Source organism: Mustela lutreola, chromosome 4, assembly GCF_030435805.1.
Source record: "Mustela lutreola isolate mMusLut2 chromosome 4, mMusLut2.pri, whole genome shotgun sequence".
Lineage (NCBI taxonomy): Eukaryota > Metazoa > Chordata > Mammalia > Carnivora > Mustelidae > Mustela > Mustela lutreola.
Window position 1 is genome coordinate 94,962,507 of NC_081293.1, and position 21,606 is coordinate 94,984,112.

Sequence of the window (21,606 nt, forward strand, 5' to 3'; positions counted from 1 at the left end):
CTTAGCATGCACTCTATGCCTATTACCATCTCCTGGGGTAGGTAAGGCTTTGCCTTTTGCTCCGGTGCTCAGGCAGTCTCGGGGTCTAGGCCAGTGCCTTCACCACAGGAGAGAGGAGGCGACAAGATCACTGTACACGGCCCGTGCAAGGGGATGGGGAATTGTGTGGGACTGTCTCCACTCTTTCCCCGGCACACCCCCTGACACCCACATCGCTGCCACATCTTGGTGGAAGACGGCATCTGACTGCCCGTTTCTCCCTGTGTCTGTTTCTGCGAGTTCCGGGTATGGCACCTGGTGGCAAGCCCAAGTCTGCCTTTGGGACAGGTGACCAAGGAGATGCTGTCCTCTTGGGACCTGAGGCACAGGACAGGCCTGCCTTCTGCCCAGACTCCTTCCTCAGAGTGGAACACGAGCCAATGCCCTAGTCGTCCCCTCATGTCTCCTTAGCAGCCAGGCTTCCATCTCTCCGCACAGGGATCGGGTGACACTTATCTTGCCACCGGCCTGCTGTTCTAGCCACGGCAGGCTATCCTGCAGCCCGAGCATTTCCCGAGCCCAAGACCAACGGCTCCTTCTCTTCTCCCGGGACGGCGTGCTGCGCCTTCCCCACACTTGGCATCTCTCTCAGGCAGAGGGGATGCTAGGGCAAAGGGTATTTCGGTCCATGCGGGTTTCTTCCACCGAGCTGCGGAGATTAGCTCAGGCAAGGAGCAGAAGCATCCCCAAACCCAACTGTGATTTCCTAAGGAACGCTGTGCTTTCCCAGGGGAGATGCCCAGGCAAGGAGGCTTTCGCTGTATGCGGGTTACTCCCACCGCGAGACTGGGCTCTTGCAAGCTGCAGCAGCCCGCAGAACATTTTTCAGCGAATGCTGTGCTTTAGCGGAGGCTTTGGCTTGGAGCGAACAGCACTTCGCTGCTGCTTCCTCAGCAAGGCTTCTGTCGCGTCAGGGAAGAAGAGCTGCAGGAGAGCTGGTGCCACTTGGGCCTTGCTTTCCCGGGCTCTATGTTCGCGTCCTGGGTTCACCCTGCCAGGTCGAACTAAGCAGACACAGCCACAACCCTGCAGTAGCGTGCACAGCCTAGGATGGCACTCTATGCACACTACCATCTCGCAGTGTAGGCATCGCTTGGCCTTTTACTCTGGTGCTCAGGCGGACTCGCGGACTAGGCCAGTGCTTTCCCCACAGGAAAGGAGAAGTGACAGGATCCCTGTACACCGCCCGTGCACTGAATAGGGAGCTTTGGGGGACTGTCCCCACTCCTTCCCCTTAAACCCCGTGCCTCCTCCAAGCTTCCACATCCTGGAGGAAAAAGGCATCTGACTCCCCGTTATTTCAGTGAGCTGTTTCTGCGAGTACAGGGTAGGCGCCTGGTGGCTAGCGCATGTCTGCCCCAGGGACCCGTGGCCAAGGAGCTGCTGTCTCCTTGGGCCAGACTCAGGACAGGCTTTCTTTCTGTCCAGACTCCTTCCTAAGCGAGGAGCACGCGCCCGGCACACCTCATCCTCTCCTGTCTCCTTAGCAGCCAGGCTTCCGTCTCTCTGCACAGGGAGCCAGTGACATTTGTATTGCCACCGGCCGCTGTGCCTGCCAGGGCCGACTCTCCTGCTTCGCAACTGTTTCCACACCAGAAGGTCACGGGCTCCTGATCTTCTCCCTTGGGAGCGTGCTGCACCTTGCACAGACATGCTCCTGGGGAGCGCAGTGAAAGACGTGTCCCTTTCCTTAAGGCTGTTTCCACAGGCGCAAGCGCACTTCTCACTCAGGCAGAGGGGATGCCCAGGCATAGTGGATTTCGCTCCATGCGGGTTTATTACACCGTGCTGAGGAGACCAACTCAGGCAACAGGGGAATCCCTCAGACCCAACTCTGATTTCCCAAAGAATGCTGTACTTTCCCAGAGTGGATTCCCGAAAAAAAGAGGCTTTTGCTCTATAAGGGTTCCTCCCATCCTGCTACGAATAATAGGCTAAGGCACGCAGCAACAGCAGCCCACAGAACCGACTCTGATTTCCCAGTGACTGCTATGCTTTCGCAGAGGTATTCAGCTTGGCACGAACGGCACTTCACTGCTGCTTCCTCAGCAAGGCTTTGGTCATTCTCTCTGTCGCGTCAGGGAAGAAGAGCTGCGGGAGAGCTGCTGCCTCTTGGGCCTTGCTTTCCCGGGCTCCATGTTCGCGTCCTGTGTTCACGCTGCCAGACCGAACTAAGCAAACACAGACACAACCCCGCAGTAGCGTGCGTAGCCTAGGATGGCACACTATGCACACTACCATCTCCCATTTTAGGTATCACTTGGCCTTTTACTCTGGTGCTCAGGCGGATTCTCGGACTAGGCCAGTGCTTTCCCCACAGGAAAGGAGAGGTGACAGGATCCCTGCACACCGCCCGTGCACTGAATAGGGAGTTTTGGGGGACTGTCCTCTTAAACTCAGTGCATCCTCCAAGCTTCCACATCCTGGAGGAAGAAGGCATCGGAATCCCAGATATTTCAGGGAGCTGTTTCTTCGAGTTCATCATAGGCGCCTGGTGGCTAGAGCATGTCTGCCCCAGGACAGGTGGCCAAGGAGCTGCTGTCTCCTTGGGCCCAGATGCTCAGGACAGGCATTCTTTCCACCCAGACGCCTTCCTAAGAGTGGAGGACGCGCCCTGCCATATTCATCCCCTCCTGTCTCCTTAGCAGCCAGTCTTCTGTCTCTCTGCAATTGGTGCATGTGACACTTGTATTACCACCGGTGGCTGTGCCTGTCAGGGTCGGCTCTCCTGCTTCTCAACCTTTTCCAGGCCTGAAGGCCAACGGCTCCTGGTCTTCAGGCCTGGAAGCGTGCTGCCCCTTCCACGGACCTGCTCCTGGGGACCGCAGTGAAAAACGTGTCCCATTCCTTAAGGTTGTTTCCACAGTCACAAGCGCGCTTCTCTCTCAGGCAGAGGGGATGCCCAGGCATAGAGGATTTCGCTCCATGCGGGTTTATTACACCGTGCTGGGGAGACCAGCTCAGGCAACAGGAGAATCCATCAGACCCGACTCTGATTTAGCAAAGAATGTTGTGCTTTCCCAGACGGGATGCTAGTGCAAAGACGCTTTTGCACTATGCTGGATTCTCCCATAGTGCTGCGAATACTAGGCTAAGGCAAGCAACAAAACAGCCTACAGAACCGACTCTGATTTCCCAGCGACTGCTATGCTTTCGCAGAGGTTTTCAGCTTGGCACGAACCGCACTTCGCTGCTGCTTCCTCAGAAAGACTTTGGGTGCTCATCATGCTGGGGAGACCAGCTCAGGCAACAGGAGAATCCCTCAGACCCGACTCTGATTTAGCAAAGAATGTTGTGCTTTCCCAGACGGGATGCTAGTGCAAAGACGCTTTTGCACTATGCTGGATTCTCCCATAGTGCTGCGAATACTAGGCTAAGGCAAGCAACAAAACAGCCTACAGAACCGACTCTGATTTCCCAGCGACTGCTATGCTTTCGCAGAGGTTTTCAGCTTGGCACGAACCGCACATCGCTGCTGTTTCCTCAGAAAGACTTTGGGTGCTCATTCTGTTGCGGCAGGGAAGAGGAGCCGCGGGAGAGCTGGTGCCTCTTGGGACTTGCTTTTCCGTTCTCCAAGTTCACAGCCGGAGATCACCTTGCTTTGCGGAACTCAGCAGTCACAGTCACAACCCTGCAGCAGCGTGTGTGTCTTAGCATGCACTCTATGCCTATTACCATCTCCTGGGGTAGGTAAGGCTTTGCCTTTTGCTCCGGTGCTCAGGCAGTCTCGGGGTCTAGGCCAGTGCCTTCACCACAGGAGAGAGGAGGCGACAAGATCACTGTACACGGCCCGTGCAAGGGGATGGGGAATTGTGTGGGACTGTCTCCACTCTTTCCCCGGCACACCCCCTGACACCCACATCGCTGCCACATCTTGGTGGAAGACGGCATCTGACTGCCCGTTTCTCCCTGTGTCTGTTTCTGCGAGTTCCGGGTATGGCACCTGGTGGCAAGCCCAAGTCTGCCTTTGGGACAGGTGACCAAGGAGATGCTGTCCTCTTGGGACCTGAGGCACAGGACAGGCCTGCCTTCTGCCCAGACTCCTTCCTCAGAGTGGAACACGAGCCAATGCCCTAGTCGTCCCCTCATGTCTCCTTAGCAGCCAGGCTTCCATCTCTCCGCACAGGGATCGGGTGACACTTATCTTGCCACCGGCCTGCTGTTCTAGCCACGGCAGGCTATCCTGCAGCCCGAGCATTTCCCGAGCCCAAGACCAACGGCTCCTTCTCTTCTCCCGGGACGGCGTGCTGCGCCTTCCCCACACTTGGCATCTCTCTCAGGCAGAGGGGATGCTAGGGCAAAGGGTATTTCGGTCCATGCGGGTTTCTTCCACCGAGCTGCGGAGATTAGCTCAGGCAAGGAGCAGAAGCATCCCCAAACCCAACTGTGATTTCCTAAGGAACGCTGTGCTTTCCCAGGGGAGATGCCCAGGCAAGGAGGCTTTCGCTGTATGCGGGTTACTCCCACCGCGAGACTGGGCTCTTGCAAGCTGCAGCAGCCCGCAGAACATTTTTCAGCGAATGCTGTGCTTTAGCGGAGGCTTTGGCTTGGAGCGAACAGCACTTCGCTGCTGCTTCCTCAGCAAGGCTTCTGTCGCGTCAGGGAAGAAGAGCTGCAGGAGAGCTGGTGCCACTTGGGCCTTGCTTTCCCGGGCTCTATGTTCGCGTCCTGGGTTCACCCTGCCAGGTCGAACTAAGCAGACACAGCCACAACCCTGCAGTAGCGTGCACAGCCTAGGATGGCACTCTATGCACACTACCATCTCGCAGTGTAGGCATCGCTTGGCCTTTTACTCTGGTGCTCAGGCGGACTCGCGGACTAGGCCAGTGCTTTCCCCACAGGAAAGGAGAAGTGACAGGATCCCTGTACACCGCTCGTGCACTGAATAGGGAGCTTTGGGGGACTGTCCCCACTCCTTCCCCTTAAACCCCGTGCCTCCTCCAAGCTTCCACATCCTGGAGGAAAAAGGCATCTGACTCCCCGTTATTTCAGGGAGCTGTTTCTGCGAGTACAGGGTAGGCGCCTGGTGGCTAGCGCATGTCTGCCCCAGGGACCCGTGGCCAAGGAGCTGCTGTCTCCTTGGGCCAGACTCAGGACAGGCTTTCTTTCTGTCCAGACTCCTTCCTAAGCGAGGAGCACGCGCCCGGCACACCTCATCCTCTCCTGTCTCCTTAGCAGCCAGGCTTCCGTCTCTCTGCACAGGGAGCCAGTGACATTTGTATTGCCACCGGCCGCTGTGCCTGCCAGGGCCGACTCTCCTGCTTCGCAACTGTTTCCACACCAGAAGGTCACGGGCTCCTGGTCTTCTCCCTTGGGAGCGTGCTGCACCTTGCACAGACATGCTCCTGGGGAGCGCAGTGAAAGACGTGTCCCTTTCCTTAAGGCTGTTTCCACAGGCGCAAGCGCACTTCTCACTCAGGCAGAGGGGATGCCCAGGCATAGTGGATTTCGCTCCATGCGGGTTTATTACACCGTGCTGAGGAGACCAACTCAGGCAACAGGGGAATCCCTCAGACCCAACTCTGATTTCCCAAAGAATGCTGTACTTTCCCAGAGTGGATTCCCGAAAAAAAGAGGCTTTTGCTCTATAAGGGTTCCTCCCATCCTGCTACGAATAATAGGCTAAGGCACGCAGCAACAGCAGCCCACAGAACCGACTCTGATTTCCCAGTGACTGCTATGCTTTCGCAGAGGTATTCAGCTTGGCACGAACGGCACTTCACTGCTGCTTCCTCAGCAAGGCTTTGGTCATTCTCTCTGTCGCGTCAGGGAAGAAGAGCTGCGGGAGAGCTGCTGCCTCTTGGGCCTTGCTTTCCCGTGCTCCATGTTCGCGTCCTGTGTTCACGCTGCCAGACCGAACTAAGCAAACACAGACACAACCCCGCAGTAGCGTGCGTAGCCTAGGATGGCACACTATGCACACTACCATCTCCCATTTTAGGTATCACTTGGCCTTTTACTCTGGTGCTCAGGCGGATTCTCGGACTAGGCCAGTGCTTTCCCCACAGGAAAGGAGAGGTGACAGGATCCCTGCACACCGCCCGTGCACTGAATAGGGAGTTTTGGGGGACTGTCCTCTTAAACTCAGTGCATCCTCCAAGCTTCCACATCCTGGAGGAAGAAGGCATCGGAATCCCAGATATTTCAGGGAGCTGTTTCTTCGAGTTCATCATAGGCGCCTGGTGGCTAGAGCATGTCTGCCCCAGGACAGGTGGCCAAGGAGCTGCTGTCTCCTTGGGCCCAGATGCTCAGGACAGGCATTCTTTCCACCCAGACGCCTTCCTAAGAGTGGAGGACGCGCCCTGCCATATTCATCCCCTCCTGTCTCCTTAGCAGCCAGTCTTCTGTCTCTCTGCAATTGGTGCATGTGACACTTGTATTACCACCGGTGGCTGTGCCTGTCAGGGTCGGCTCTCCTGCTTCTCAACCTTTTCCAGGCCTGAAGGCCAACGGCTCCTGGTCTTCAGGCCTGGAAGCGTGCTGCCCCTTCCACGGACCTGCTCCTGGGGACCGCAGTGAAAAACGTGTCCCATTCCTTAAGGTTGTTTCCACAGTCACAAGCGCGCTTCTCTCTCAGGCAGAGGGGATGCCCAGGCATAGAGGATTTCGCTCCATGCGGGTTTATTACACCGTGCTGGGGAGACCAGCTCAGGCAACAGGAGAATCCATCAGACCCGACTCTGATTTAGCAAAGAATGTTGTGCTTTCCCAGACGGGATGCTAGTGCAAAGACGCTTTTGCACTATGCTGGATTCTCCCATAGTGCTGCGAATACTAGGCTAAGGCAAGCAACAAAACAGCCTACAGAACCGACTCTGATTTCCCAGCGACTGCTATGCTTTCGCAGAGGTTTTCAGCTTGGCACGAACCGCACTTCGCTGCTGCTTCCTCAGAAAGACTTTGGGTGCTCATCGTGCTGGGGAGACCAGCTCAGGCAACAGGAGAATCCCTCAGACCCGACTCTGATTTAGCAAAGAATGTTGTGCTTTCCCAGACGGGATGCTAGTGCAAAGACGCTTTTGCACTATGCTGGATTCTCCCATAGTGCTGCGAATACTAGGCTAAGGCAAGCAACAAAACAGCCTACAGAACCGACTCTGATTTCCCAGCGACTGCTATGCTTTCGCAGAGGTTTTCAGCTTGGCACGAACCGCACTTCGCTGCTGTTTCCTCAGAAAGACTTTGGGTGCTCATTCTGTTGCGGCAGGGAAGAGGAGCCGCGGGAGAGCTGGTGCCTCTTGGGACTTGCTTTTCCGTTCTCCAAGTTCACAGCCGGAGATCACCTTGCTTTGCGGAACTCAGCAGTCACAGTCACAACCCTGCAGCAGCGTGTGTGTCTTAGCATGCACTCTATGCCTATTACCATCTCCTGGGGTAGGTAAGGCTTTGCCTTTTGCTCCGGTGCTCAGGCAGTCTCGGGGTCTAGGCCAGTGCCTTCACCACAGGAGAGAGGAGGCGACAAGATCACTGTACACGGCCCGTGCAAGGGGATGGGGAATTGTGTGGGACTGTCTCCACTCTTTCCCCGGCACACCCCCTGACACCCACATCGCTGCCACATCTTGGTGGAAGACGGCATCTGACTGCCCGTTTCTCCCTGTGTCTGTTTCTGCGAGTTCCGGGTATGGCACCTGGTGGCAAGCCCAAGTCTGCCTTTGGGACAGGTGACCAAGGAGATGCTGTCCTCTTGGGACCTGAGGCACAGGACAGGCCTGCCTTCTGCCCAGACTCCTTCCTCAGAGTGGAACACGAGCCAATGCCCTAGTCGTCCCCTCATGTCTCCTTAGCAGCCAGGCTTCCATCTCTCCGCACAGGGATCGGGTGACACTTATCTTGCCACCGGCCTGCTGTTCTAGCCACGGCAGGCTATCCTGCAGCCCGAGCATTTCCCGAGCCCAAGACCAACGGCTCCTTCTCTTCTCCCGGGACGGCGTGCTGCGCCTTCCCCACACTTGGCATCTCTCTCAGGCAGAGGGGATGCTAGGGCAAAGGGTATTTCGGTCCATGCGGGTTTCTTCCACCGAGCTGCGGAGATTAGCTCAGGCAAGGAGCAGAAGCATCCCCAAACCCAACTGTGATTTCCTAAGGAACGCTGTGCTTTCCCAGGGGAGATGCCCAGGCAAGGAGGCTTTCGCTGTATGCGGGTTACTCCCACCGCGAGACTGGGCTCTTGCAAGCTGCAGCAGCCCGCAGAACATTTTTCAGCGAATGCTGTGCTTTAGCGGAGGCTTTGGCTTGGAGCGAACAGCACTTCGCTGCTGCTTCCTCAGCAAGGCTTCTGTCGCGTCAGGGAAGAAGAGCTGCAGGAGAGCTGGTGCCACTTGGGCCTTGCTTTCCCGGGCTCTATGTTCGCGTCCTGGGTTCACCCTACCAGGTCGAACTAAGCAGACACAGCCACAACCCTGCAGTAGCGTGCACAGCCTAGGATGGCACTCTATGCACACTACCATCTCGCAGTGTAGGCATCGCTTGGCCTTTTACTCTGGTGCTCAGGCGGACTCGCGGACTAGGCCAGTGCTTTCCCCACAGGAAAGGAGAAGTGACAGGATCCCTGTACACCGCCCGTGCACTGAATAGGGAGCTTTGGGGGACTGTCCCCACTCCTTCCCCTTAAACCCCGTGCCTCCTCCAAGCTTCCACATCCTGGAGGAAAAAGGCATCTGACTCCCCGTTATTTCAGGGAGCTGTTTCTGCGAGTACAGGGTAGGCGCCTGGTGGCTAGCGCATGTCTGCCCCAGGGACCCGTGGCCAAGGAGCTGCTGTCTCCTTGGGCCAGACTCAGGACAGGCTTTCTTTCTGTCCAGACTCCTTCCTAAGCGAGGAGCACGCGCCCGGCACACCTCATCCTCTCCTGTCTCCTTAGCAGCCAGGCTTCCGTCTCTCTGCACAGGGAGCCAGTGACATTTGTATTGCCACCGGCCGCTGTGCCTGCCAGGGCCGACTCTCCTGCTTCGCAACTGTTTCCACACCAGAAGGTCACGGGCTCCTGGTCTTCTCCCTTGGGAGCGTGCTGCACCTTGCACAGACATGCTCCTGGGGAGCGCAGTGAAAGACGTGTCCCTTTCCTTAAGGCTGTTTCCACAGGCGCAAGCGCACTTCTCACTCAGGCAGAGGGGATGCCCAGGCATAGTGGATTTCGCTCCATGCGGGTTTATTACACCGTGCTGAGGAGACCAACTCAGGCAACAGGGGAATCCCTCAGACCCAACTCTGATTTCCCAAAGAATGCTGTACTTTCCCAGAGTGGATTCCCGAAAAAAAGAGGCTTTTGCTCTATAAGGGTTCCTCCCATCCTGCTACGAATAATAGGCTAAGGCACGCAGCAACAGCAGCCCACAGAACCGACTCTGATTTCCCAGTGACTGCTATGCTTTCGCAGAGGTATTCAGCTTGGCACGAACGGCACTTCACTGCTGCTTCCTCAGCAAGGCTTTGGTCATTCTCTCTGTCGCGTCAGGGAAGAAGAGCTGCGGGAGAGCTGCTGCCTCTTGGGCCTTGCTTTCCCGTGCTCCATGTTCGCGTCCTGTGTTCACGCTGCCAGACCGAACTAAGCAAACACAGACACAACCCCGCAGTAGCGTGCGTAGCCTAGGATGGCACACTATGCACACTACCATCTCCCATTTTAGGTATCACTTGGCCTTTTACTCTGGTGCTCAGGCGGATTCTCGGACTAGGCCAGTGCTTTCCCCACAGGAAAGGAGAGGTGACAGGATCCCTGCACACCGCCCGTGCACTGAATAGGGAGTTTTGGGGGACTGTCCTCTTAAACTCAGTGCATCCTCCAAGCTTCCACATCCTGGAGGAAGAAGGCATCGGAATCCCAGATATTTCAGGGAGCTGTTTCTTCGAGTTCATCATAGGCGCCTGGTGGCTAGAGCATGTCTGCCCCAGGACAGGTGGCCAAGGAGCTGCTGTCTCCTTGGGCCCAGATGCTCAGGACAGGCATTCTTTCCACCCAGACGCCTTCCTAAGAGTGGAGGACGCGCCCTGCCATATTCATCCCCTCCTGTCTCCTTAGCAGCCAGTCTTCTGTCTCTCTGCAATTGGTGCATGTGACACTTGTATTACCACCGGTGGCTGTGCCTGTCAGGGTCGGCTCTCCTGCTTCTCAACCTTTTCCAGGCCTGAAGGCCAACGGCTCCTGGTCTTCAGGCCTGGAAGCGTGCTGCCCCTTCCACGGACCTGCTCCTGGGGACCGCAGTGAAAAACGTGTCCCATTCCTTAAGGTTGTTTCCACAGTCACAAGCGCGCTTCTCTCTCAGGCAGAGGGGATGCCCAGGCATAGAGGATTTCGCTCCATGCGGGTTTATTACACCGTGCTGGGGAGACCAGCTCAGGCAACAGGAGAATCCCTCAGACCCGACTCTGATTTAGCAAAGAATGTTGTGCTTTCCCAGACGGGATGCTAGTGCAAAGACGCTTTTGCACTATGCTGGATTCTCCCATAGTGCTGCGAATACTAGGCTAAGGCAAGCAACAAAACAGCCTACAGAACCGACTCTGATTTCCCAGCGACTGCTATGCTTTCGCAGAGGTTTTCAGCTTGGCACGAACCGCACTTCGCTGCTGCTTCCTCAGAAAGACTTTGGGTGCTCATTCTGTCGCGGCAGGGAAGAGGAGCCGCGGGAGAGCTGGTGCCTCTCGGGACTTGCTTTTCCGTTCTCCAAGTTCACAGCCGGAGATCACCTTGCTTTGCGGAACTCAGCAGTCACAGTCACAACCCTGCAGCAGCGTGTGTGTCTTAGCATGCACTCTATGCCTATTACCATCTCCTGGGGTAGGTAAGGCTTTGCCTTTTGCTCCGGTGCTCAGGCAGTCTCGGGGTCTAGGCCAGTGCCTTCACCACAGGAGAGAGGAGGCGACAAGATCACTGTACACGGCCCGTGCAAGGGGATGGGGAATTGTGTGGGACTGTCTCCACTCTTTCCCCGGCACACCCCCTGACACCCACATCGCTGCCACATCTTGGTGGAAGACGGCATCTGACTGCCCGTTTCTCCCTGTGTCTGTTTCTGCGAGTTCCGGGTATGGCACCTGGTGGCAAGCCCAAGTCTGCCTTTGGGACAGGTGACCAAGGAGATGCTGTCCTCTTGGGACCTGAGGCACAGGACAGGCCTGCCTTCTGCCCAGACTCCTTCCTCAGAGTGGAACACGAGCCAATGCCCTAGTAGTCCCCTCATGTCTCCTTAGCAGCCAGGCTTCCATCTCTCCGCACAGGGATCGGGTGACACTTATCTTGCCACCGGCCTGCTGTTCTAGCCACGGCAGGCTATCCTGCAGCCCGAGCATTTCCCGAGCCCAAGACCAACGGCTCCTTCTCTTCTCCCGGGACGGCGTGCTGCGCCTTCCCCACACTTGGCATCTCTCTCAGGCAGAGGGGATGCTAGGGCAAAGGGTATTTCGGTCCATGCGGGTTTCTTCCACCGAGCTGCGGAGATTAGCTCAGGCAAGGAGCAGAAGCATCCCCAAACCCAACTGTGATTTCCTAAGGAACGCTGTGCTTTCCCAGGGGAGATGCCCAGGCAAGGAGGCTTTCGCTGTATGCGGGTTACTCCCACCGCGAGACTGGGCTCTTGCAAGCTGCAGCAGCCCGCAGAACATTTTTCAGCGAATGCTGTGCTTTAGCGGAGGCTTTGGCTTGGAGCGAACAGCACTTCGCTGCTGCTTCCTCAGCAAGGCTTCTGTCGCGTCAGGGAAGAAGAGCTGCAGGAGAGCTGGTGCCACTTGGGCCTTGCTTTCCCGGGCTCTATGTTCGCGTCCTGGGTTCACCCTGCCAGGTCGAACTAAGCAGACACAGCCACAACCCTGCAGTAGCGTGCACAGCCTAGGATGGCACTCTATGCACACTACCATCTCGCAGTGTAGGCATCGCTTGGCCTTTTACTCTGGTGCTCAGGCGGACTTGCGGACTAGGCCAGTGCTTTCCCCACAGGAAAGGAGAAGTGACAGGATCCCTGTACACCGCCCGTGCACTGAATAGGGAGCTTTGGGGGACTGTCCCCACTCCTTCCCCTTAAACCCCGTGCCTCCTCCAAGCTTCCACATCCTGGAGGAAAAAGGCATCTGACTCCCCGTTATTTCAGGGAGCTGTTTCTGCGAGTACAGGGTAGGCGCCTGGTGGCTAGCGCATGTCTGCCCCAGGGACCCGTGGCCAAGGAGCTGCTGTCTCCTTGGGCCAGACTCAGGACAGGCTTTCTTTCTGTCCAGACTCCTTCCTAAGCGAGGAGCACGCGCCCGGCACACCTCATCCTCTCCTGTCTCCTTAGCAGCCAGGCTTCCGTCTCTCTGCACAGGGAGCCAGTGACATTTGTATTGCCACCGGCCGCTGTGCCTGCCAGGGCCGACTCTCCTGCTTCGCAACTGTTTCCACACCAGAAGGTCACGGGCTCCTGGTCTTCTCCCTTGGGAGCGTGCTGCACCTTGCACAGACATGCTCCTGGGGAGCGCAGTGAAAGACGTGTCCCTTTCCTTAAGGCTGTTTCCACAGGCGCAAGCGCACTTCTCACTCAGGCAGAGGGGATGCCCAGGCATAGTGGATTTCGCTCCATGCGGGTTTATTACACCGTGCTGAGGAGACCAACTCAGGCAACAGGGGAATCCCTCAGACCCAACTCTGATTTCCCAAAGAATGCTGTACTTTCCCAGAGTGGATTCCCGAAAAAAAGAGGCTTTTGCTCTATAAGGGTTCCTCCCATCCTGCTACGAATAATAGGCTAAGGCACGCAGCAACAGCAGCCCACAGAACCGACTCTGATTTCCCAGCGACTGCTATGCTTTCGCAGAGGTATTCAGCTTGGCACGAACCGCACTTCACTGCTGCTTCCTCAGCAAGGCTTTGGTCATTCTCTCTGTCGCGTCAGGGAAGAAGAGCTGCGAGAGAGCTGCTGCCTCTTGGGCCTTGCTTTCCCGTGCTCCATGTTCGCGTCCTGTGTTCACGCTGCCAGACCGAACTAAGCAAACACAGACACAACCCCGCAGTAGCGTGCGTAGCCTAGGATGGCACACTATGCACACTACCATCTCCCATTTTAGGTATCACTTGGCCTTTTACTCTGGTGCTCAGGCGGATTCTCGGACTAGGCCAGTGCTTTCCCCACAGGAAAGGAGAGGTGACAGGATCCCTGCACACCGCCCGTGCACTGAATAGGGAGTTTTGGGGGACTGTCCTCTTAAACTCAGTGCATCCTCCAAGCTTCCACATCCTGGAGGAAGAAGGCATCGGAATCCCAGATATTTCAGGGAGCTGTTTCTTCGAGTTCATCATAGGCGCCTGGTGGCTAGAGCATGTCTGCCCCAGGACAGGTGGCCAAGGAGCTGCTGTCTCCTTGGGCCCAGATGCTCAGGACAGGCATTCTTTCCACCCAGACGCCTTCCTAAGAGTGGAGGACGCGCCCTGCCATATTCATCCCCTCCTGTCTCCTTAGCAGCCAGTCTTCTGTCTCTCTGCAATTGGTGCATGTGACACTTGTATTACCACCGGTGGCTGTGCCTGTCAGGGTCGGCTCTCCTGCTTCTCAACCTTTTCCAGGCCTGAAGGCCAACGGCTCCTGGTCTTCAGGCCTGGAAGCGTGCTGCCCCTTCCACGGACCTGCTCCTGGGGACCGCAGTGAAAAACGTGTCCCATTCCTTAAGGTTGTTTCCACAGTCACAAGCGCGCTTCTCTCTCAGGCAGAGGGGATGCCCAGGCATAGAGGATTTCGCTCCATGCGGGTTTATTACACCGTGCTGGGGAGACCAGCTCAGGCAACAGGAGAATCCCTCAGACCCAACTCTGATTTAGCAAAGAATGTTGTGCTTTCCCAGACGGGATGCTAGTGCAAAGACGCTTTTGCACTATGCTGGATTCTCCCATAGTGCTGCGAATACTAGGCTAAGGCAAGCAACAAAACAGCCTACAGAACCGACTCTGATTTCCCAGCGACTGCTATGCTTTCGCAGAGGTTTTCAGCTTGGCACGAACCGCACTTCGCTGCTGCTTCCTCAGAAAGACTTTGGGTGCTCATTCTGTCGCGGCAGGGAAGAGGAGCCGTGGGAGAGCTGGTGCCTCTTGGGACTTGCTTTTCCGTTCTCCAAGTTCACAGCCGGAGATCATGACGTGGATGGAACTAGAGGGTATTATGCTTGGCGAAATAAATCAATCTGACAACTATCACATGATCTCCCTGATATGATGAAGTGGAGATGCAACATAGGCGGTTTCGGGCGTAGGAAAAGTAAAATAAAAGACGATGGGATTGGGATGGAGACAAACCATAAAAGACTGAATCTCACCAAACAGACTGAGGGTTGCTGGGGGGAGGTGTGTTGGGAGAGGATGGTGGGGGTATGGACATTGGGGAGGGCAGGTGTTATGGTGAGTGATGGTGAGTGCTGTGAAATGTGTAAACCTGGTGATACACAGACCTGTACCCCTAGGGATAAAAACACATTATATGTTTATAAAAAATTAAAAAAAATAATTTAAAAAATCCATTAAAGAAAAAACACATATTGCAAGCCCAGAGCTAATCTCATATTCAATCAAAAAAGTTTGAAAGTTTTCCCCTTAAAGATCAGAAAAAAGACAAGTGTGTCCACTTTCACTACTCTCATTTGACATAGTACTGGATGTCCTAGCCAGAGAAACAAGGAACACAAAGAAATAAAAGACTCCAAAAAAAAAAAAAAAGTAAGAAGTAAAATTTTCTTTTTTTTGGATAACATGAACTTACATGTAAAAGAATCCTAAAAATTCACAAAAATTTTGAATTAACAAATTTAGTAAATCTGCCAAATACAAGATCAATATATCAAAGACAAGAATTTTGTTTTGTTTCATTTTTTTTTAATATGGAATGCTTCCCAGTTTTTCATGTCATCCTTTTCAGTGATCAAGCTAATCTTCTCTGCATCATTCCAATTTTAGTATATGTGCTGCCAAAGTAAGCACAAGACAGGAGCATTTTAACAATCTAATGATGAACTGTCTGAAAAAATAAAGAGAACAATCTAATTCACAATAGCATCAAAACTAATAAAATACTTAGGAAAAGATTTAACTAAGAAGATGAAAGATCTGTACCCCATAAACTATGACATTGATAAAGAAATTGAAGGAGACATAAATGGAAAGATAGCTCATATTCATGAATGGTAAGAATTAACATTGTTAAAATGTCCATACTACCGAAAACCATCTGTAAATTCAATTCCTATCAAAAATCCAATGTTAGGGGCGCCTGGGTGGCTCAGTGGGTTAAGCTGCTGCCTTCGGCTCAGGACATGATCCCAGGGTCCTGGGATCGAGCCCTGCATCAGGCTCTCTGCTCAGCAGGAAGCTGCTACCTCTTCTCTCTCTGCCTGCCTCTCTGCCTGCTTGTCATCTCTCTCTCTGTGAAATAAATAAATAAATAATCTTTTAAAAAATCCAATATTGTGTTTTTACAGAAGTAAGTAAAGAATCCTAAAATTTATATGAGACCATAAAAGACAACAAATAATTAAAGCCGTTCTGAGAAAGAATGAAGAAGCGAAATTACACTCTTGATTTGAAACTATTCTACAAAGCCATCATGCTCAAAACAATAAATTATACTGGCATAAAAACAGACCCATAAACAAGTAGAACAGAATTGAGAGTCCAGAAATAAATCCTTTCATTCAGTCACCTAATATTTGACAGGGGCCAACATATATAATGGGTAAAGATAGTCTGTTCAATAAATGATATTTAAAACTGAATAGTCACATAAACCAGCATGAAGCTGGAACCTTATATTACTCATAAATCTTAACTTGAAATAGATTAAAGACTTAAATGTGATGCATGAAACTAAATTTCCTAAAGGAAAACTTAGGAAAAATTCTCCTTGACATTGGTCTTGCCAATAGTTTTTTGGATACCAGACCAAAAACACAAGCAAAAGAAGCAAAAATAAATAAATGGTATTACATTAAACTAAAGTTTCTGCATTGCCAAAAAAAACAAAACAGAGAGAAAGAATGAAAACACAATCCACAGAATGGAAGAAAATACTTACAAATCTTATATCTGAAAAGAGGTTAATAACCAACAGATACAAATAGAAAATAATATATAATTAAAAAAATAGCAAAAGAATCTCAATAGACTTTTTTTTTCAAAAAAGTTATATAAATGACCAACAGGAGCATTAAAAAGTGCTCAACGTAAAAACTCAGGGCAAAGTCATTATGTTGTTGTTGTTGTTGTTTACCTCTGAAAAACACAGCAAGATATTACTACCTATTAGAATATATACTACCAAAAAATTAAAACTAACAAATTTTGGTAAATATTGGGTAAAATGCGGAACTTATGCACTGTGATAGGGATATAAAATTGTATGGAAAACAGTATGGAGATTATTCATATTATTAAAAGTAAAATTACCATATGATTCAGTAATCCCACCTCTAGGTATATATCTAAAGGAAACGAAGTCACTATTCGAAGACATATCTACACTCTTATGTTCATTATAAAATTATTAACTCTAAGCAAGAGATGGAAATAACTTCAGTATCCATTAATGGATGAATGAATAAAAAAGTATGGTAAATATATACTATGGAATACTACTTAGCCATGAAAAATTAAGAAATACTGCCATTTACAACAGCATGGATGGATCTTGAAGGTATTATACTAATTGAAATATTTCAAAGATTTTATATATTTTTTAAATTTATGTATTATGATATCCCTTACATACAGAATCTGAAGGAAAAGCAAACTAATGGAAACTTAGAGTTGAGTTGACAAGAGGTGAACCTGGGGCGGAATAAGGTGGTCAAAGGGTACAAACTTGCAACTATAATATGAAAAAGTTCTGCGGATCTAATGTACAGCATGATGATCATAGTTAATAATATATACATACTTTTTTATTGTGCTTCCCTTTATTAAACTTTGCATATATCACATTCTTACAAGTTGAAAGTTTATAGCAATCTTGTATAAAATAGGTCTGCTGCCACCAGTTTTCTAAACATTTGTTCATTTTGTGTCTCTCTGTCACATGTTGGTAATTCTTGCAATATTTCAAGTTTTTTCATTATTATTGTATTTGTTATGGTGATCTGTGATCAGTAATTATGACCCACTGAAATCTGAGAACTAGTTTACTTAAGGTATATACATTGTTTTCCCTTAAAGACATAATGCTTTTGAACAGTACAGTATAGTGTTTATTTTTTATATGCACTGGGAAACATAATTTTTTATTTGCACTGGGAAACAAAAAAAAATAATAATGATTTGACTTAGTTTATTGAGATAATCACTTTATTGAGGCGGTCTGGAACAAATCCCACAAGACCTCTGTATTTCATCTCTACTGTACTATATGCATAAAAGTTGCTAAGAGAGTAGATCTTAAAATTCCTTACCATACATGCATAAAAAACAGTGGCAACTATATGAGGTAGTAGATGTATTAACATTTTTATGTAGATTATATTGCAATACAGATGTATGCCAATTTATCAAATGGTACAAAATTTACACAATGTTAAAAGTTTGCAGTGTTATAAGAAATCATTTCTTAAATTTACAAATTATAATATGTCAATTATTTTTCAATAAAGCTGGAAATAACTTTTTGTAGAATTAATCTATTTTTCAAAAAAGGAAGTAAGGAAGTAGAAACTGCAACTAACTCTGAAATAATGAAATACAAAATCCATTTTAGTTATATACACTGTGACAAACACTATTAGTTAGTTTACAATGAAGGAATACTTATGAAGCATGAAGGATGGTCTATAAATAAGGCTGAAAGAGCTCAGTTTCAAGGTTTAAATTTAAAATCTTCTTTTGAAATACTAAACTGACCACCCAGTTTTCCAAACATAAATGTCTTAACTGCATGAATTTATTTCATACAACTCTCTAATCTAGGTTCATAAGAAAGCAGCATGCAAATTTTGAATAAGACAGACTTGCTTAAGTTTCTTTATGTTCAACAGTAAAGGACACTTCCCTAAAAATAAATAGAAGAAAAATCAGCACATTTATTATGATAATTATTATTCATAATGAGATTCGTATTGAATTAAGGAATATATATCCTCAGAGGGGGTAAAGTAAAATGAAATTTATTTTGGTAAATGTGTCTATGAATAGTCAATACAATGCCTCAATATAAATGAATATTATCATTTTGAACAATTTAATTACTATTAAGAATTACTATAAGTATAAAAATAGCTATCATTTTAGCATGGAATATGAGACTCTCATGCTCCATGCTTCATTACATCCACACAACAACTCTGCATAATAAGTATTATCATCACCATTTCAGGGGTGAAAAAACTGAGGCTAACACACTTAGATAACTGGTTTATGATTACATGGCTGATAAAGATGCATCACACTAAATTAGGCTTTATGATTTCAGAATTGTACTCTTTCCACTGCACATTCTATTACTCTGTAAATACTTGGCTTGTTTTCATTTAGTTCTTTAATTTTATTCATGTGGCGATGGCTTAAAGCTTCATTTAAAGGAAGCGTAAAAAATTCATTTAGCCAAAAGCTCCCAAGAATTAAAAATGTCATGGATCTAATGTAGACATGGATATCATTAGTTAATGGGTAACTATATATTTTCCACTCTAGTGAGATAACAATCAGAGTATTTTTCTAAGTTATAGTCTCTGAGTGTTCAAAAGGACTTTGTTAAAATAGAAATATTTAGACAAAGGTGATCAAAAGTCTGGATCAGGTCACCTTAAGATAAATATTAGAAAACTGAGGAAACAAATGGAGATTCGAACACTGAGCTATGATATAATGAATGGTTTAAAGTATTTAGTAGAGCATAGAAAAGCCCTTTAAAGCCTGGTCTTAGCCTAGCATTGCAGCTTCTGGGATATCTCTCTATCTATCATCTATCTATCTATCTATCTAGATATAAATTTGAAAACCTTTTTAGACAGGAGGAGATGAGGTGGGCAGGGCCTGTGCTCCTCTCTTAGGAAGGAGTCTGGGCAGAAAGCATGACTTTCGTGAGCCTCTGGGCCCAAGGAGAGGCGAACATGGCACCCATGAAAGCAAGGCCCAAGAGGCACCAGCTCTCCCGAAGCTCTACTTCCCTGACGCGACAGAAGCCTTGCTGAGGAAGCAGCAGAGAAGTGCTGTTCGCTCCAAGCCAAAGCCTCTCCGAAAGCACAGCATTCGCTGAGAAATGTTCTGCGGGCTGCTGCTGCTTGCCTGAGCCCAGTCTCGCGGTGGGAGAAACCCGCATACAGCTAAAGCCTCTTTGCCTGGGCATCTCCCCTGGGAAAGCACAGCGTTCCTTGGGAAATCAGAGTTGGGTTTGGGGATGCTGCTGCTGCTTACCTGGGCTAGTCTCTGCAGCTTGGTGGAAGATACCCGCATGGAGCGAAATACCCTTTGCCCTAGCATCCCCTCTGCCTGAGAGAGAAGCCACGTGTGGGGAAGGCGCAGCACGCCGCCCCCGGAGAAGAGAAGGAGCCATTGGCCTTGGGGTCGGGAAACACTCCGGAAGCAGGATAGCCTGCCGTGGCACGAACAGCAGGCCGGTGGCAAGACAAGTGTCACCCGCTCCCTGTGCGGACAGATGGAAGCCTGGCTGCTAAGGAGACATGAGGGGACGACTAGGGCAGGGGCGTGTGCTCCACTCTGAGGAAGGAGTCTGGGCAGAAGGCAGGCCTGTCCTGTGCCTCTGGTCCCAACGGGACAGCATCTCCTTGGCCACCTGTCCCAAGGGCAGACTTGGGCTTGCCACCAGGTGCCATACCCGGAACTCGCAGAAACAGCCCCATGGAGAAACGGGCAGTCAGATGCCTTCTTCCACCAAGATGTGGCAGGGAATTGGGTGGCAGGGCGTGTGCCAGGGAAGGAGTGGAGACAGTCCCCCACAGTTCCCCATCCCAGTGCACGGGTCGTGTGCAGTGATCCTGTCGTCTGCTCTCCCCTGTGGTGAAGGACTGGCCTGGACCCCGAGTCTGCCTGAGCACCGGACAAAAGGCTCCTACCCCAGGAGATAGTAATAGGCATAGAGTGCCATGCTAGGACACACACGCAGCTGCAGGGTTGTGACTGTGTCTGCTTAGTTCGGCTTAGCAAGGTGAACCCTGGGCGTGAACTTGGAGCCCGGGAAAGCAAGTCCCAAGAGGCACCAGCTCTCCCGCGGCTCTTCTTCCCTGCTGCGACAGAGAAAAAACCCAAATTCTTGCTGAGGAAGCAGCAGTGAAGTGCGGTTCATGTCAAGCTGAAAACCTCTGCGAAAGCATAGCAGTCGCTGGGAAATCAGAGTCGGTTCTGTGGGCTGCTGTTGCTGCTTGCCTTAGCCTAGTATTCATAGCAGGATGGGAGAAACCTGCATAGAGCGAAAGCCTCTTTGTCCGGCAACCCCTCTGGGAAAGCACAGCATTCTTTGGGAAATCAGAGTCCAGTCTGAGGGATGCTCCTGTTTGCCTGAGCTGGTCTCCACAGCACGGTGTAATAAACCCGCATGGAGCGAAATCCTCTTTGCCTGGGCATGAGAAGCTTGGTTGCGCCTGTGGAAAGAGCCTTAAGGAAAGGGACACGTCTTTCACTGGGCTCCCCAGGAGCATCTGTTGAAGGTGCAGCACGCTGCCCAGGGAGAAGAGCAGGAGCCGTTGGCCTTCTGGTCTGGAAACGGTTGCGAAGCAGGAGAGCCGGCCCTGGCAGGCACAGCGGCCGGTGGCAATACAAGTGTCTCCCGCTCCCTGTGCAGAGAGACGGAAGCCTGGCTGCTAAGGAGTGAAAAGGGGATGAGTATGGCAGGGCGCGTGCTCCACTCTTCAGATGGAGTCTGGGCAGAAAGCATGCCTGTCCTGAGCCTCTGGGCCCAAAGAGATAGCAGCTCCTTGGCCACCTGTCTCTGGGGCAGAGATGCGCTAGCCACCAGGCGCCTACCCTGAAGTCACAAAAACAGCTCCCTGAAATAACGGGGAGTCAGATGCCATCTTCCTGCAGGATGTGGAAGCTTGGAGGAGGCACGGGGTTTAAGGGAAAGGAGTGGGGACAGTCCCCCAAAGCTCCCTATTCAGTGCACGGGTGGTGTGCTGGGATCCTGTCACCTCTCCTTTCCTGTGGGGAAAGCACTGGCCTAGTCCGCGAGTTCGCCTGAAAGCCAGAGTAAAAGGCCAAGTGATGTCTACACTGGGAGATGGTAGTGTGCATTGAGTGCCATCCTAGGCTACGCATGCTACTGGAGGGTTGTAGCTGTGTCTGCTTAGTTCGGCCTGGCAGGGTGAACCCAGGACGCGAACATGGAGCCCGGGAAAGCAAGGCCCAAGAGGCACCAGCTCTCCCGAAGCTCTTCTTCCCTGACGCGACAGAAGCCTTGCTGAGGAAGCAGCAGCAAAGTGCTGTTCGCTCCAAGCCAAAGCCTCTGCGAAAGCACAGCATTCGCTGAGAAATGTTCTGCAGGCTGCTGCTGCTTGCCTGAGCCCAGTCTCGCGGTGGGAGATACCCGCACACAGCGAAAGCCTCTTTGCCTGGGCATCTCCCCTGGGAAAGCACAGCATTCCTTGGGAAATCAGAGTTGGATTTGGGGATGCTGCTGC

General features: G+C 51.1%; 1 non-coding gene across 1 annotated transcript; it reads right to left on the reverse strand.

Moving 5' to 3' along the window:
* Window positions 1-14,865: 14,865 nt before the first annotated feature.
* On the reverse strand, window positions 14,866-14,971 carry LOC131830972 (U6 spliceosomal RNA). Its single transcript, XR_009353497.1, has one exon. It is a non-coding gene; the product is annotated as a U6 spliceosomal RNA (small nuclear RNA).
* Between the last annotated feature and the right edge of the window lie 6,635 nt (window positions 14,972-21,606).